Consider the following 15,140-nt stretch of genomic DNA (forward strand, 5'->3'; position numbering starts at 1 on the left):
TACAGCCTACCTTGAAGGTCTTTAAACAGAAGTTACCAGGAAAGGGTACACATGATGGAGCTAACCACCAAGCTGGACAGTGACTCTAAAAGCACTGCTACGGAGATTGACAAATTGTAGCTATGGAAGCCATAACCCTTCATACATGCCTGCTTTGGGAAAAACTAGCTCCAATTATTATAAATTTGCTCACTGTCTACCCAAAATTAAATCCAAACATCTTCCTATTGGTTAGTTTTCTAACTTTTCTGTAAATTTAAACATTTTTTCAATACAAAATTTTAAGTGGTAAAAATAATGATTCAAGGGGCATTGTATACTCACTTATGAATTTCCTTGACATCAAAATACAAGTTGATGTGTTTATTCTATTAGTATTCTTACTGGCACTTCAAAAGACCACAGAGTTTAAAAAGAGAAGTGATACTTCGGTTACATGTTCTGAGTTTGATATTGTAACTCCATTTTTTCCTTTACAAGTATTCACCCAGTCAAATTAATAGACCAGAAAAACAACATAGATTGAAAGAATTAGCACGGTTCCTTAAAAAAACTATGCATTCTCATTACAATTTCCCTTAAAGGGGAAAATTCTGTTGTTTAATAATCGACATTCAAAATTACATAGCATACCTGCAAAAGGTTTGAGATCAACTGGGACTAATTGTTTCCTCCATGCTCTCAGTTGCATAAGACAATAAGAATACAGATTACTCTCTAAAAGTGAAGGAATGTTATCTCCTTTGGAAGTGATTTGGCATTTCTTTTTCTCATTTGTGCTGACTTAACCCACTATAAATTCTGCTTATTCTAGGTGGATCCTCACTACTCCTTGGCAAGCCTTGGGTTCATCTCTTATTGACTCCTTCATACACATTGATGAATTGCAATTTTCAGAGCTTAACCTTTTTCCACCTCCTCCTTTTCCCCATTCTCTTCTCTTCTTTTATTAAAATAAAGACCATCAAGGCTAAACATCTGTCCCTCTGCTTAAATTATTTTTTCTGAGTTAATTCTTCATTCTATTCCTTCTGTCTCAAAGAGAGCTTATAATTCTTAAAAGTTAGTGGCTGCTTCTACTTCTTTATTATTAAGGAAATAATTATTAAGTATCAAGACATTATTAAGTATGCAAGACATTGTGTTCCTTCTTTTACTTCTCCCTAACTGTTGACTGTGTAGACCAGGTCTTAATTTTGAAATAATCCCTTTCGTGGATTTTATTAGTAAAAAATCTATAATTGTACAAGTAATACATGAATACATTCTTATTAAAAATGAAAAATGAAAAAAATAAAAATTAAACAGATGATTAACACCCATTTGAACTATCCCCTCATCTTTTTATTTGCTTTCACGCTGCCCCAGAAGTAATCACTTTTTTTAAAAATCAGAGGGTTACCTTTCAAAACTTTTTTATACTTTTCTATACAAACATAGTAAATACAATCCTAGTAGTTTCTAAGTGGTGTGTGTGTGTGTGTGTGTATGTTAAATTAAGAAAGGAAGAGAGAAACTTGACAAACTGCTTCTAAAATACATATAGAATAAATGCAAAGGCCAAAAATAACCAAGATACTCTTGAATAAGGAAAAGAACCAAGTGGAAAGTCCTGCCTTATTAATATCAAGATTTAAAATGATGTAATTAAAGTACTGCATCATTGGTGTAAAATTTAACAGACCATTGGAACAGAATTTAAGCCCCCCCAAACACCAACACACATATGGGCACATATGATAGTTTGTACTACATACTAGTGGAAAAAGTCTTTTTTCAATAAATGATGCTGCCACAATAGGCTGTCCGTGTCAAAAAAAAAAATGTTGTTCACCTATCTCATAAAGTATACAAAAATCAATTCTAAGATTACTGGAGACCTAAATATGAAAGGCAAAACTATAAAACTTGTAGAATGTTATAGGACAACACTTTTTTTATGCTGGATTAGGGAAGGATTCCTTTTAAAAATACTTGAAATAAAATTCACATAACATAAAATTCACCATTTTGACCATTTGAAAGTGTATAGTTCACTGGCTTTTAGTACATTCACAGTGTTGTGCAACCATCAGCTCTATTTAATTCCAGGATATTTTATCACTTCCCCCCCATAAATCCCATACCAATTAAGCAGTCACTCCCCATAACTTCTTTCCCCACCTCTGGCAACTACTAATTTGCTTTCTGTCTCTATGGGTTTGACTACTCTGGACATTACATACAAACGGAATCATATAATATGTGGCTTTTTATGTCTGGCTGGTTTTGCTTAACATCATGTTTCCAACGTTCGTTCATCTATGTTGTTGCATATATCAGCACTCCTTTTTATGGCTGCACAATGTTCCATTATGTAGATATACTACATGTTATTTAGCCATTGATCAATTGATGGACATTTGGGTTGGTTCCACCTTTTGGTTATTAAAATAATGTTGGTATGAACATATGTGTACAAGTTTTTGTTTGAACACCACTTTTCAATTCTCTTGCATGTACACCTAGGAATAGAATTGTTGAGTCATGCGATAATTCTGTTCAACTTTTTGAGGAACCACACAAACTGTTGTCTACTGAGATCTATCATTTTACATACCCAGCAGTGGTGGATGAGGTTTCTAGTTGTTCTACATGCTCAACAACGTTTGTTATTTTCCTTAAAGAAAAAAAAAAAAAAAACTATAGCCATTAAGTGGGTGTGAAGTGGTATTTCATTGTGGTTTTGATTTGCATTTCTCTAATGACTAATGATGATGAGCACCTTTTATTGTTGTTTATTGGCCATTTGTATATCTTTTTAGAAGACTGGTCTATTCAAGTCTTTTGCCTCTTTTAAAAAATGAGGTTGTTTTTAGAGGCATCTGGGTGGCTCAATCCATTAAGCTTCTGACTCCATGATCCGCGGTTTGTGTGTTTGAACTCCCCCGTGGGACTCTGTATTGATGGTGTGGATCCTGCTTGGGATTCTGTCTTTCCCTCTTTCTGCCCCTCCCTGTTCATGCTCTCTGTCTCAAAATAAATAAATAAAAACTAAAAAAATGAGGTTGTTTTTAAATGGATTGTCTTCTGTTGTTGAGTTGTAAGTGTTCTTTACATATTTTGGGTACTAGACCGTTAGCAGATAGATCATTTGCAAATGTTTCCTCCCATTCTATAGATCATCTTTTCTACTTTTATCAGTAATGCCCTTTTATACAAAGAAGTTTTTAATTTTGATGAAATATTTTGTAAATTTTCTTTGTTTCCAATACTTTTGATAGCATATCTAAGGATCTATTACCAAATACAAGGTAATGAATACTTATTCCTATGTTTTCTTCTAAGCATGTTTGTCACTTTAGCTCTTATATTTAGGGCTTTCATTGATTTTGAAATAATTTTTGTATGTGGTATCAGATAAGGATCCAACTTCATTTTTTTGAATGTGGATATCCAGTTGTTCTGACACAATTTATTGAAAAAACTATTCTATTAACCTTAAATGTAACAGGGTTTCTTTCTGAACTCTCAATTCTATGCGATTGATTTATATGTTTATCCTTATGCAGGATTACACTGTTTTGAATACTGTACCTTTTAAGTAAGTTTTCAAATGAGAAAGTGTGCATCCTCCAACTTTATTTTTCAAGATTATTTTGGCTACAGGGAGACCTTAAGTTTCCATATGAATTTTGAGATGGGTTTTTCTATTTTTGCAAAAAAAAAAAAATCTGTTGGGATTTTGTAGGGTTCACATTGAATCTGGGGATCCCTTAAGGTAATATTGCCATGTTTACAATATACATCTTTCCATTTCTTTATGTCTTTTTTTTTTGTAATTTTCAGTGTACAAGTCCTGCACCTCCTTAATTAAATTTATTCCTTAATTTTTTATTCCCTTTGATGCTATTGTAAATGAGATTCTTTTATTGAAATTTAAAAAAATTTTTCAGTGTTAGTGTACAAAAATACAACCAATTTTTGTGAGTTCCTCATGTATCCTGCAACTTTGCTGAATTTATTGGCTTTAATAGTTCTTTCTGTGGGTTAAAGGATTTTGTATGTATAACATTATGCCCTATGAAGAAGTTTTATTTCTTCTTCCCAATTTGGATAGCTTTTATTTCTTTTCTTGTCTAATTTCCCTGGCTAGAACTTCCAGTACAATGTTGAAAAGGAGTGGTGAATGAAGACATCCTTCATCTTGATCTTAGGAGGAAGCTTTCAGTCTTTTATCTAAAAGTAGGATATTAACTATGGGTTTTTCATAGATGCCCTTTATCAGATTGGGGAAGTTGCCTTCTATTTATATCTATTTTTCTGAATGTTTTTATCATGAAAGGGTGTTCAGTTTTGTCAAATGCTTTCTCTACATCAATTGAGATTATCTTGTGGATTTTTTTCCTTATTCTATTAATGTGTTGTAGTATACTGATTATATTTCTAATGTTGAACCACACTTGCACTTATGGATAAATCCCACTTGGTCATGGTATGTAATCATTTTAATATGCTGTTGGATTCAGTTTCTAGTGTCTTATTTAAGAGTTTGCATCTATATTCATAAAGAATATTGGTCTATAGTATTATTTTCCTGTGATGTCTTCATTTGTCATTGATATCAAGGTAATTGTGGCCCTGTGAAATGATTTGAGAAGTGTTTCCTCCTCTTCAGTTTTGTGGAAGAGTTTGTAAAGAATTTGTGTTAATTAGTTTTTAAACATTTGATAAAACTCTTTAGTAAGGCCATCTGGCCCTGAGTTTTTCCTTATTGGAAGTTTTTTTTTATTATTAACTCATACTTGTTATATGTCTACTCCAGATTTTCTACTTCTTGTATCGGTTTTCATAGTTTCTATGTTTCTAAGAATTTTTTCATTTCATCTGGGTTATCTAATTGTTGGCATACAATTATTTATAGTATTATAATTCTTTTTATTTCCTTGTGATTAATAGTAATGTCCCCACATTCATTCCTGCTTTTAGTAATATGAATTTTCTTTTTTTTTCTCAGTCTAGATTAAAATTTGTCAATTCTGTTGTTCTTTCCAAAGAACGAACTTTGATTTTGTTGATTATTTCACTGTCTTTTTGTTCTCTATTTTATTTATCTTTACTATACTTATTATTAGTTCTTCTCTTTGCTTTAGGTTTAGTTTGCTCTCTTTTTAGTTCTTTAAGGTGTAAGGTAAGAGTATTGATTTGAAATCTTTATTTTTAAAGTAGATGTTTACAACTATAAATTTCTCTCTGAGCACTACTGTTGCTGTACTCGTAAGTTTTGGTATGTTGTGTCTTCATTTTCATTTATGCGAAAATATTGTAATTTCCTTTGTGATTTTTTCCTCAACTCATAGTTAAGAATGTGTTTAAATTGGGGGCACCTGGGTGGCTCAGTTGGTTAAGCGTCCTTCTCTTGGTTTCTGCTCAGGTCATGATCTCTCAGTTTGTAAGTTCGAGCACCCCATCGGGCTCTGTGCTGACAGTGCAGAGCCTGCTTGGGATTCTCTGTCTCTCTGTCTCTCTCTCCCCCTCTCCCCCCACCCCACGCTCTCCTCCCACCCTACTCTCTCCCCCTCCCCCTCTTATGCACAGTCTCCCGCTCCCTCTCAAAATAAATAAATAAACTTAAAAAAAGAATGTTTAATTTCCACATATTTGTAAATTTCCCAATTTATTTCTATATTGGTTTCTACTTACTTTTCATTATGGTTAGAGAAGATACATTGTATGATTTCAGTATTTAGTGAGACATATTTTGTGGCTTAACATTTAGTCTACTTGGAAAATGTTCCTTGTTCACTTGAGAAAAAATGTATATTTTACTGTTATCAGGTAGATTTTTTCCTCTGTATTGTTGCTGATTTATAACGTTGGTCAAATCTTCTGTTTTACTTGTTGCATCTTCTGACGAGTTGTTCTAACCATTTATTGAAAGTGGAACATTGAAGTCTCTCAGTATTATTGTTAAACTTTTTCACCAGTACTATTAGTTTTTGCTTCATATACTTTGGGGCTCTCATTAGGTGTGGATATGTTTATAATTCTTACATTTTATGATGGATTGACCTTTTTTATCATTATTTCACGTTTTTGTCTCTTGTAACAGTTTTTATCTTAAAGTCCATTTTGTCTGATATTATAGCCATTCTAGCTGTCTTCTTTTTTTTTTTTTTCATTCTAGCTCTCTTTTGGTTACCATTTGCATAAGATAAATTTTCCCATTCTTTTACCTTCAACCTATTTGTGTCTTTGGATCTAAAATATGTACTGTACTTAGATAATGTTTTTTTAATCCATTCTGTTAGTCTCTACCTTTTATTTGGGTAGTTTAATCCACTTACATTTAACATAATTACTGATAAGGTAAGGTGTTTTTTTTTTCCAGTTGTTTTCTATATATCTTATTATTTTTATGCCTCATTTTTTTCATTACTTCCTTCATTTTTGAATAATGGTATTTTCTAGGGGCACCTGGGTGGCTCAGTTGGTCAAGCGTCCAGCTTCAGCTCAGGTCATGATCTCACAGTTCATGAGTTCAATCCCCACATCAGGCTCTGTGCTGACAGCTCATAGTCTGGAGCCTGCTTCAGATTCTGTGTCTCCTTCTGTCTGCCTTTCCCTCGCTCTCTCTCTCTGTCTCTGTCTGTCTGTCTGTCTGTCTCTCTCTCTCTCTCTCTGTCTCAAAAATAAACATTAAAAACAAGTTACTGGATTTTTCTAGTGTGTCATTTTGATTTTTCTCTCATTTCTTTTGGCAAATATTCTTTTAGTTATCTTTTTAGTGGTTGCTCTGGGGGTTAAATTAACATCTTACTTTGTAACAGTCTAATTTGAATTAATACCAAATGAGCTTAAATATTATGCAAAAACTTTGTCCCATCTCCCTCACTTATGTTATTTTCACAAAATATATATTTATACCTTGTGTGTACACCAACACAAATTTATAATTATTGTCTTATATAGTTTTATTTTTAAATGGTATTAGATTTACCAAAATATGTATTAATACTTTTATGTCTACCTTGTAGAATACCAGTTTATTTATTTCTCCATGTGAATCCCAAGTTACTATCTAATGTACTTTCATTTCAGCCTGAAAGACTCCTTTTAGCATTTCTTGTAGGGAAGGTCTACTAGTATTGAACTCTGTTTTTGTTTATCTGAGAATATTTTGATTTCCTTTTCATTTCGTATTATATTTTTGCCAGATATAAAATTTCTGGTTGACCATTTTCTTTCAGCATTTTGAATATGTTAATTTGCTACCTATTGACCCTTATTGTTTTTGCTGAGAAATCAGCTGTTAATCTTTTGGGGGATCTCTCATATGAATTGCTTCTCTCTTGCTGCTTTCAAAATTCTTTATCTTTTACTTTCAACAATTTGTTATGTGTCTTGGTATAAATCTCTTTAACTTGGAATTGTTGAACATCCTGGGTATATAGATTTGTGTCTTTCATCACATTTGGAAAGTTTTCAGTCATTACTTCCTCCAATATTTTCTCTGCCTCTTTCTCTCTTCTTCTGGGACTCCCATTACGCATATCATTGCTCTTTGTCATAATTATAGGTTTTGGTTTGTTGATTAACTTTTCTTGTCAAGTTTTATTATTTATTGTGTGTGGTTACTGAAGTCTCTGTTCCATTAGCTTTTTGATCAGCTAGTGATTCAACAGAGATTTCCTTAAATGTCTGGGATAAATATATACTGAAAAAGAAAAATCTCTCATTCTTTGCATTTGGACTCTGTATATGTGTCAGGGCATGCCTTCAGCACTCAGCCAGTTTACAGTTTTGACTTAGCCTTCATTTCCTGCTTGTGCAGAGTCTGAAGTTTGACAAGAGGTGAAATATTAGGTGAAGTCTTCTGAGGATGTGGCCAACCCTGGGCATAAATATGACCTCTAGATTCCCAGGAATATGTGGGAGTTTTTCAAAGTCCTTATGCCTGAAAGCGTTTCATTACATTGCCTTTCCTCCCAAGTTTTTGTTAGTCTATTCTTTGTCCCAACTGTTATCCCTTGCCCAGACAGCAGTAGTTAATATATTTGTCTTTACATTTTTGGGCAGTACCACCAGCTGGTTAGCTGTAGGAGCCCTGGGAGAGTTTGAGGTTAGGAGAAATAAAAGCAAGCCCTAAATGCCCTTCAGTGAACTAACTGACATGTTGAAACAAAGAACTGTAATTCTTAAGAATAAGGTTTATTCTCCCTCCAGTACTAAGAACCTTATGAGGAATGTGAGCTGTGTCTTCAAGTCTACCACTGAGCTGTTTAGTGGAGGAATTGGTTTTTTGTTGTTGTTTTTTTTTATTTTTGTTTTTTTTCTTGATTAAGTATTTACCTGGTTGCTATAAACTTTTAGTTTTTAGATTTGGGGTAAAGTTGATTCTGACAGTTTTTGCTAGTTTATTCCTCTCTTTCATGGTGTGATAGAATTTTCACATTTCCTACTCTGCCATTTCCACTGGATTCCTTTTAGGACACAAAGACCACTAACTATAAAGGAAACTATTGGTATATTTGGCTAAATTAAAATGTTCTATTAATCATAAAACATGATTAAGTAAGACAAGCTATAAAATAGAAATAGATGTTTTCAGCATACAAAACTGATAAAGAACTAGTTATCCAGAATAAATACAGACATCTAACAATTTATTTAAAAAGGACAACCCAATAAGGGAATATTTGAGCAAAAGACTTGAAGAGGGTCTTTACCAAAAAGAACATCTAAATGCCTGATAAACATATAAAATAATGCTTTTTCTCATTAATAGGGAAAGGAAAATCAAGCCCTCAAAAACATATTATTACTACTACCAGATTTGAAAAAAAAATTGCTAGTATGGACAATACTAGGTAGAGATAAGTTGTGGGAGTAGGAGGAACTATCACCATTTTCTTTTGATAGACATATAAATTGCCTTAACCAATTTGGAAATTTGTAAAAGAGGGTATGCCTACCCTAAAGCCAGCAATTCTGTTTCTGAGTGTGTGTGTGTGTGTGTGTGTGTGTGTGTGTGTGTGTGTTTGAGTGTGTATCCTAAAATTAATCATGATACATGCTAGAATATTCAAAGTAGCATTGTTCATAGTGTCTCCAAAACGGAGACAGTACAAATGCCCATCCACTGAGTAATCCATATTCACTGCCTCCTTTTCCTTACCTCCAGTTTTTGTTTTTGTTTTTGTTTTTGTTTTACCTCTTATAATTGGGTACCTGTCTTCATCAAATAATGAAATAGCTATCTCTCAGGGCGTTTGGGTGGCATGGTCAGTTAAGCATCCAATTCTTGATTTCAGCTTGAGTCATGATCTCATGGTTGGTTTGAGCCTGTCATTAGGCTCTGAACTGACAGCACGAGCCTGCTTGGGATTCTCTCTTACCCTCTCTCTCTCTGCCCCTCTCCCCATCAGGTGCTCTCTCTCTCTCTCTTTCTCTCTCTCTCTCTCTCTGTCTCTTTCTCTCTGTCCATCTCTCTCTCAAAATAAATAAACTTAAAAAAAAAAAGAAAGAAAGAACTGCCTCTCAGACAACTAATAACTACTCCTGCAAAGAATTTCAAAGTTTATCTTTTGCCTAAGTTTCTTTTGAGATAGGTGGAAAATTTATTTCTAGGCTACATAATGAAATTGTGAGTTTATGGTTGCCAGTTATAACTGGATCCATGTTATTGATAATTCCTTGCCCAAATCCTTAGTTATCCTCCCTGCTAATTCATCAACATATATATCCAGATATTTATGAAAGTTATCTTTGCCACTTATATTTCCCCATTTTTCTCATTAATGGATTTTCACTTCAAGCATGAAAGGAAAAAATAACAGTGAATGTGTCTCCTCTTTTCTTACAAATTACCCCACTTTATCATCCCACTTGCTTCCTCAACTCACTTCTACTCTTTTTACTCTACTGGTAACTTCTTTAATTGCTGGATCTAATGACATTTTTTAAAGTTTTTATTTAAATTCCAGTTACCTAACATACAGTGTGATATTAGTTTCAGGTGTATGGGTAGTGATTCAATACTTCCATACAACATCCAGTGCTCATCACAGCAAGTGCACCCCTTAATCTCCATCATGTATTTTACTCATCCCCATACCCAATTCCCCTCTGGTAACAATCAGTTTGTTCTCTATAGTTAAGAGTCTGTTTCTTGGTTTGCCTCTCTTTCTTTTTTTTTTTTTTCTTTTTTTCCCATTTACTCATTTGTTTTGTTTGTTTCTTAAATTCCACATATGAATGAAATCATATGGGATTTGCCTTTCTCTGACTGACTTATTTCGCTTAGCATAATACTCCCTAGCTCCATCTACATCATTAGAAATGGCAAGATTTAAATCTTTTTTATGTATGTAAATGTATACACACACACACACACGCGTATATATATACCACATCTTTTTTATCCATTCATCAGTTGATGGACACTTGGGCTGTTTCCATAGTTTGGCTGTTGTAGGTAATGCTGCTGTAAACATCAGGGTTCATGTGTCCTTTTGAATTAGTATTTTTGTATTCTTTGGGTAAATATCTAGTAGTGCAATCACTGGATAGTAGGGTAGTTCTATTTTTAACTTTTTGAGGAACCTCCATACTTTGCCAGAGTGGCTGCACCAGTTTGCATTCCCACCGACAGTGCAAGAGGGTTCCTCTTTCTCCATATCCTTACCAACACCATTGTTTCTTGTGTTAGTGATTTTAACTATTCTGACAGGTATGAGGTAATATTTCATTGTAGATTTGATTTGCATTTCCCTGATGATCACTGATGTTGGGCATCTTTTCATGTGTCTATTGGCCATCTGTATGTCTTTTTTGAGAAGATGTCTTTTCATGTCTTCTGCCCATTTTTTAATTGGATTATTTACTTTTTGGGTATTAAGTTTTATAATGCTTTATACATTTTGGATACTAACCCTTTATTGGATATTTAATTTATAAATATCATGTCCTATTCTGTCAGTTGCCTTTTAGTTTTGCTGTTGTCCCAGTAGTTTATTTTTGTTTTTGTTTCCCTTGCTTCAGGAGATATATCTACAAAGAAGTTGCTACAGCCCATGTCAAAGAGGTTACTGCCTGTGTCCTCTTCTAGGATTTTTATGATTTCAAGTCTCATTGAATATTCTTTTCTGCTTTGTAAAAGATTAATCGACCATATAATTGTGGGTTCATTTTTGGGTTTTCTGTTCTGTTCTACTGATTTGTCTATTTTTGTGCCAGTACCATACTGTTTTGGTCACTACAGCTTTGTAATATAACTTGAAGTCTGGAATTGTGATACCTCCAACTTTGTTTTCCTTTTTCAAGGTTGCTTTTTGGCTATCCGGGATCTTTTATGATTCCATACCAATTTTAGGATTGTTTTTTCTAGCTCTGTGAAAAATGCTGGTGATATTTTGATAGGGATTGCATTAAACATGTAGATTGCTTTGGATAGTAGAGACGTTTTAACAATATTTGTTCTTCCATTTCATGAGGATGGACTGTTTTTCCATTTCTTTGTGTCATCTCCAGTTTCTTTCATCAGTGTTTTATATTTCACATCTTCAGGTTAAGCTTATTCCTAGGTATCTTATTGTTTTTGGTGCCATTGTAAATTTAATTGATTACTTGTTTCTTTCTCTACTGCTTCATTATGTGTATATAGAAATGCATCAGATTTCTGTAGACTGATTTTTATCCTGAACCTTTATTAAATTCATTTATAAGTTCTCACAGTTTTTTGGTGGAGTCTTTCAGGCTCTCAGTGGCTTTTTTCCAACTCTCATCCTACTCATATTATAATAGTTGATATCTTTTAACATCTCCTTGAAAGTTTCTTCTCTCTTCCCTTCCTTTATGTTCACACTGTCTTGATTTTCCTTTTAAGTGTCTAACAATTTCTTAAAGATTTGAAAACCAAATAATTTATCTTCCAAACTGAAATACTTTTGAAAATGAAAAATTTGGTATTTAATATTGAGCCAGTATGATAGATACAAATCCTGATTACTCAAGGAAAAATAGGATGTACTATTATTTCATTTACAGATTCTTTTTTTTTTCCTCCTCAATTTTTTCTTCTGTTATCCATCTTCTGAGTTCCATAATATGGATCTTACCTAGAATTATCAGCCATCATCTTTTGTTCTTTTACATACTGTCCTTGGATGATCTGAAACATTTGCATGGCTGAAACTACCACCTCCATTGATAATTACCAAAGTATATATCTTTTTTTTATGTTTATTTATTTTTGAGAGAGAGACAGAATACAAGTTGGGTGGGGGGGGGGGGGCAGGCAGAGAGAGAGGGAGACACAGAATCTGAAGCAGGCTCCAGGCTCCAAGCTGTCAGCACAGAGTCCAACATGGGGCTCGAACTCACAAACCATGACATTGTGACCTGAGCCAAAATCAGATGTTTAACTGACTGAGCCACCCAGGTGCCCCTCCCAAAGTATATATCTAATCCTTAACTTTTTCCTGAGCTCTAGACTCATATTTCTTTTTTTTTTATTTTATTTTTTATTTTTTTTAATTTACAACCAAATTGGTTAGCATATAGTGAAACAATGATTTCAGGAGTAGATTCCTTAAAGCCCCTTACCCATTTAGCCCATCACCCCTCCCACAACTCCTCCAGTAACCCTCAGTTCTCCGTATTTATGAGTCTCTTCTGTTTTGTTCCCCTCCCTGTTTTTTTGTTTTTGTTTCCCTTCCCTTATGTTCATCTGTTTTGTCTCTTAAAGTCCTCATATGAGTGAAGTCATATGATTTTTATCTTTCTCTGACAAATTTCACTTAGCATAATACCCTCCAGTTCCATCCACGTAGTTGCAAATGCAAGATTTCATTCTTTTTGATTGCTGAGTAATATTCCATTGTATGTATTTACCACATCTTTTGTATCCATTCATCCATCGATGGGTATTTGGGCTCTTTCCATGCTTTGGCTATTGTTGATAGTGCTGCTATAAACGTGGGGGTGCATGTGTCCCTTCTAAACAGCACACCTGTATCTCTTGGATAAATGCCTAGTAGTGTAATTGCTGGGTCATAGGGTAGTTCTATTTTTAGTTTTCTGAGGAACCTCCACACTGTTTTCCAGAGTGGCTGCACCAGCTTGCATTGCCACCAACAATGCAAAAGAGATCCTCTTTCTCCGCATCCTCGCCAACATCTGTTGTTGCCTGAGTTTATAATGTTAGCCATTCCAGCTCATATTTCTAATAGCTCATTGGGTATCTCCAGACTATTAACCCCAAAGTATGTCCTTCAAATTTAAACTTATCTTTTCCCTGAAATATCCTGCTGTTCTGTTTACATTCACACACACACACACACACACACACACACACACACACACATAGAGATGTGTAGTATATGTATACTTGTGTGTGTGAGTCTGGCAATCTATATATCATACATACATCCTACTTTGAGCATATGCTTTCTTAGGTATTGGGCATACAGTAGTAGCAAAAGCACAGTTTCATCATGACAGTGCATTCTAGTATGTGAGATAGACATCTAAATGTAGTATACATATAAATATAGTATAAATGTGGAAATTGCTATGAAGTAGAGAAACATGCTGTCAAGTGAAGTACAATAGGAGCCTTCTTTGACTTTCTATCCAATACTTGGCCTTTTTTATTAGACATAAGTGGCAACATATAGCTCTTTTAAACCAGACTATCCACTATTTCTTTAAAATATTTATCACAATTCAGTACTCAAATGTATTAGGTAGAGCAGTTTTTCTTCTCAGAATTCCCATTGCCTTCACCCTAGTTATGGGAATATTCTTTATAAATCACATAAAATGTTAGGCCCTAACATGGTAGCAATACCATCAATAATGAGGATGTTGGTATGGAAACTAAATAAAAGAGCTTCTTTGGAAATTGTATTATGTCCTTTGGGAGAAACAGATGATACATAAGAACAGCAGTACCTTCCCAGTCATAAAGTCTGGCTGCTGCTTCCTTGTTTTCACATAGTAAGTGATACTTGCTGATTGAATATTAGTTAATTATTTATCCTTTTATCACATATACATCCCCTCTTATGCACAAAACTTGAAAGTGGTTAAGTTCTCATTTTGAGATTAGAAAACCTAAACCCATTAGTACTAGCCCAGAACAAAATTAGGCATGCTGCAAAATAATAATTTTATAAACAACATAATTAGTAATTTTTAAAATAAATAATTCATGTTGTTTATATGTTTTTAGAATAGTGACACTCAGTTACATCAGTATCACGTTGATAGGTGTAATATCAATAATAATAAACATTAAGTATTTACTACTTACAAGTGCTAGATAATTTATATACAGTATCTTATTTAACCCTCAATAGTAATCCAGTGAAGTAGATACTATCATTAGCTTCATTTTTTTTAGATAAAGGAAATGGTGATCTAAAAATTATAGCCGTCAGTGTCCCAGCAGAAGTCATAGCATAGTTAAAAGGATAATTGAGAAAAGTTTAATGAAGGGACAATAGTGCCTACAAAAGTTTGGGCAGGTTATAGGGAAAGCAACAAGACACAATGCAGTGTCCCAGTGTTCCCTGGGACTAGTAATACTGGGAACCCTTAATACTCTAGTCCTAATGGGGCAAAGACAGGGAACTCCTACTGAAATCCAGAAAAGAGCTGTAAGCAAGGGTCATCTGACAGGGGCTGTGACTTAGCCAGCCTGTGGTGACCAGGTAGAAAGGAGCCAGGGGAATAAAGACCAGATCTTAATCTCCTCTAATGCTTTAGTTTCCTGGCAGTGCCTCCCACTGGCTGAATGCAACTAGAAACTAGACAGTACAGACTGGCTTATTGATTTTATCTATACAGGTCAGTTTAGAGCAGAGAGGATGAAGAAGGGTGGAGAATCTGAAAGGAAAATGGAAAATATCTAAGAATTAAATAACTATTACGTGGCAGAGCCAGTATATGAATGCCAAACACTTTACTCCGTAACCATAATGCTAAACTGCTTCTCATAAAAAAGTTCCATGAAATATTATTTGGCCAGGGAAAATATTTTAAATCTGAAGGTTTCTGTCCTATCACAAATTGTTGGATAGAAACCTATATCCAAACTCACAGAAAGGCATTTATACCTAACAGTAAGTGACACCAAATATATGAGAGCTAGGCAG

General features: G+C 34.1%; 1 protein-coding gene across 17 annotated transcripts in view; it reads left to right on the plus strand.

Moving 5' to 3' along the window:
- GPHN (gephyrin) overlaps positions 1-15,140 on the plus strand; it is a 618,401-nt gene that overhangs the window by 395,131 nt on the left and 208,130 nt on the right. The window lies entirely within an intron of this gene.

The sequence above is a fragment of the Acinonyx jubatus genome, chromosome B3 (assembly GCF_027475565.1).
Source record: "Acinonyx jubatus isolate Ajub_Pintada_27869175 chromosome B3, VMU_Ajub_asm_v1.0, whole genome shotgun sequence".
NCBI classification, from domain to species: domain Eukaryota; kingdom Metazoa; phylum Chordata; class Mammalia; order Carnivora; family Felidae; genus Acinonyx; species Acinonyx jubatus.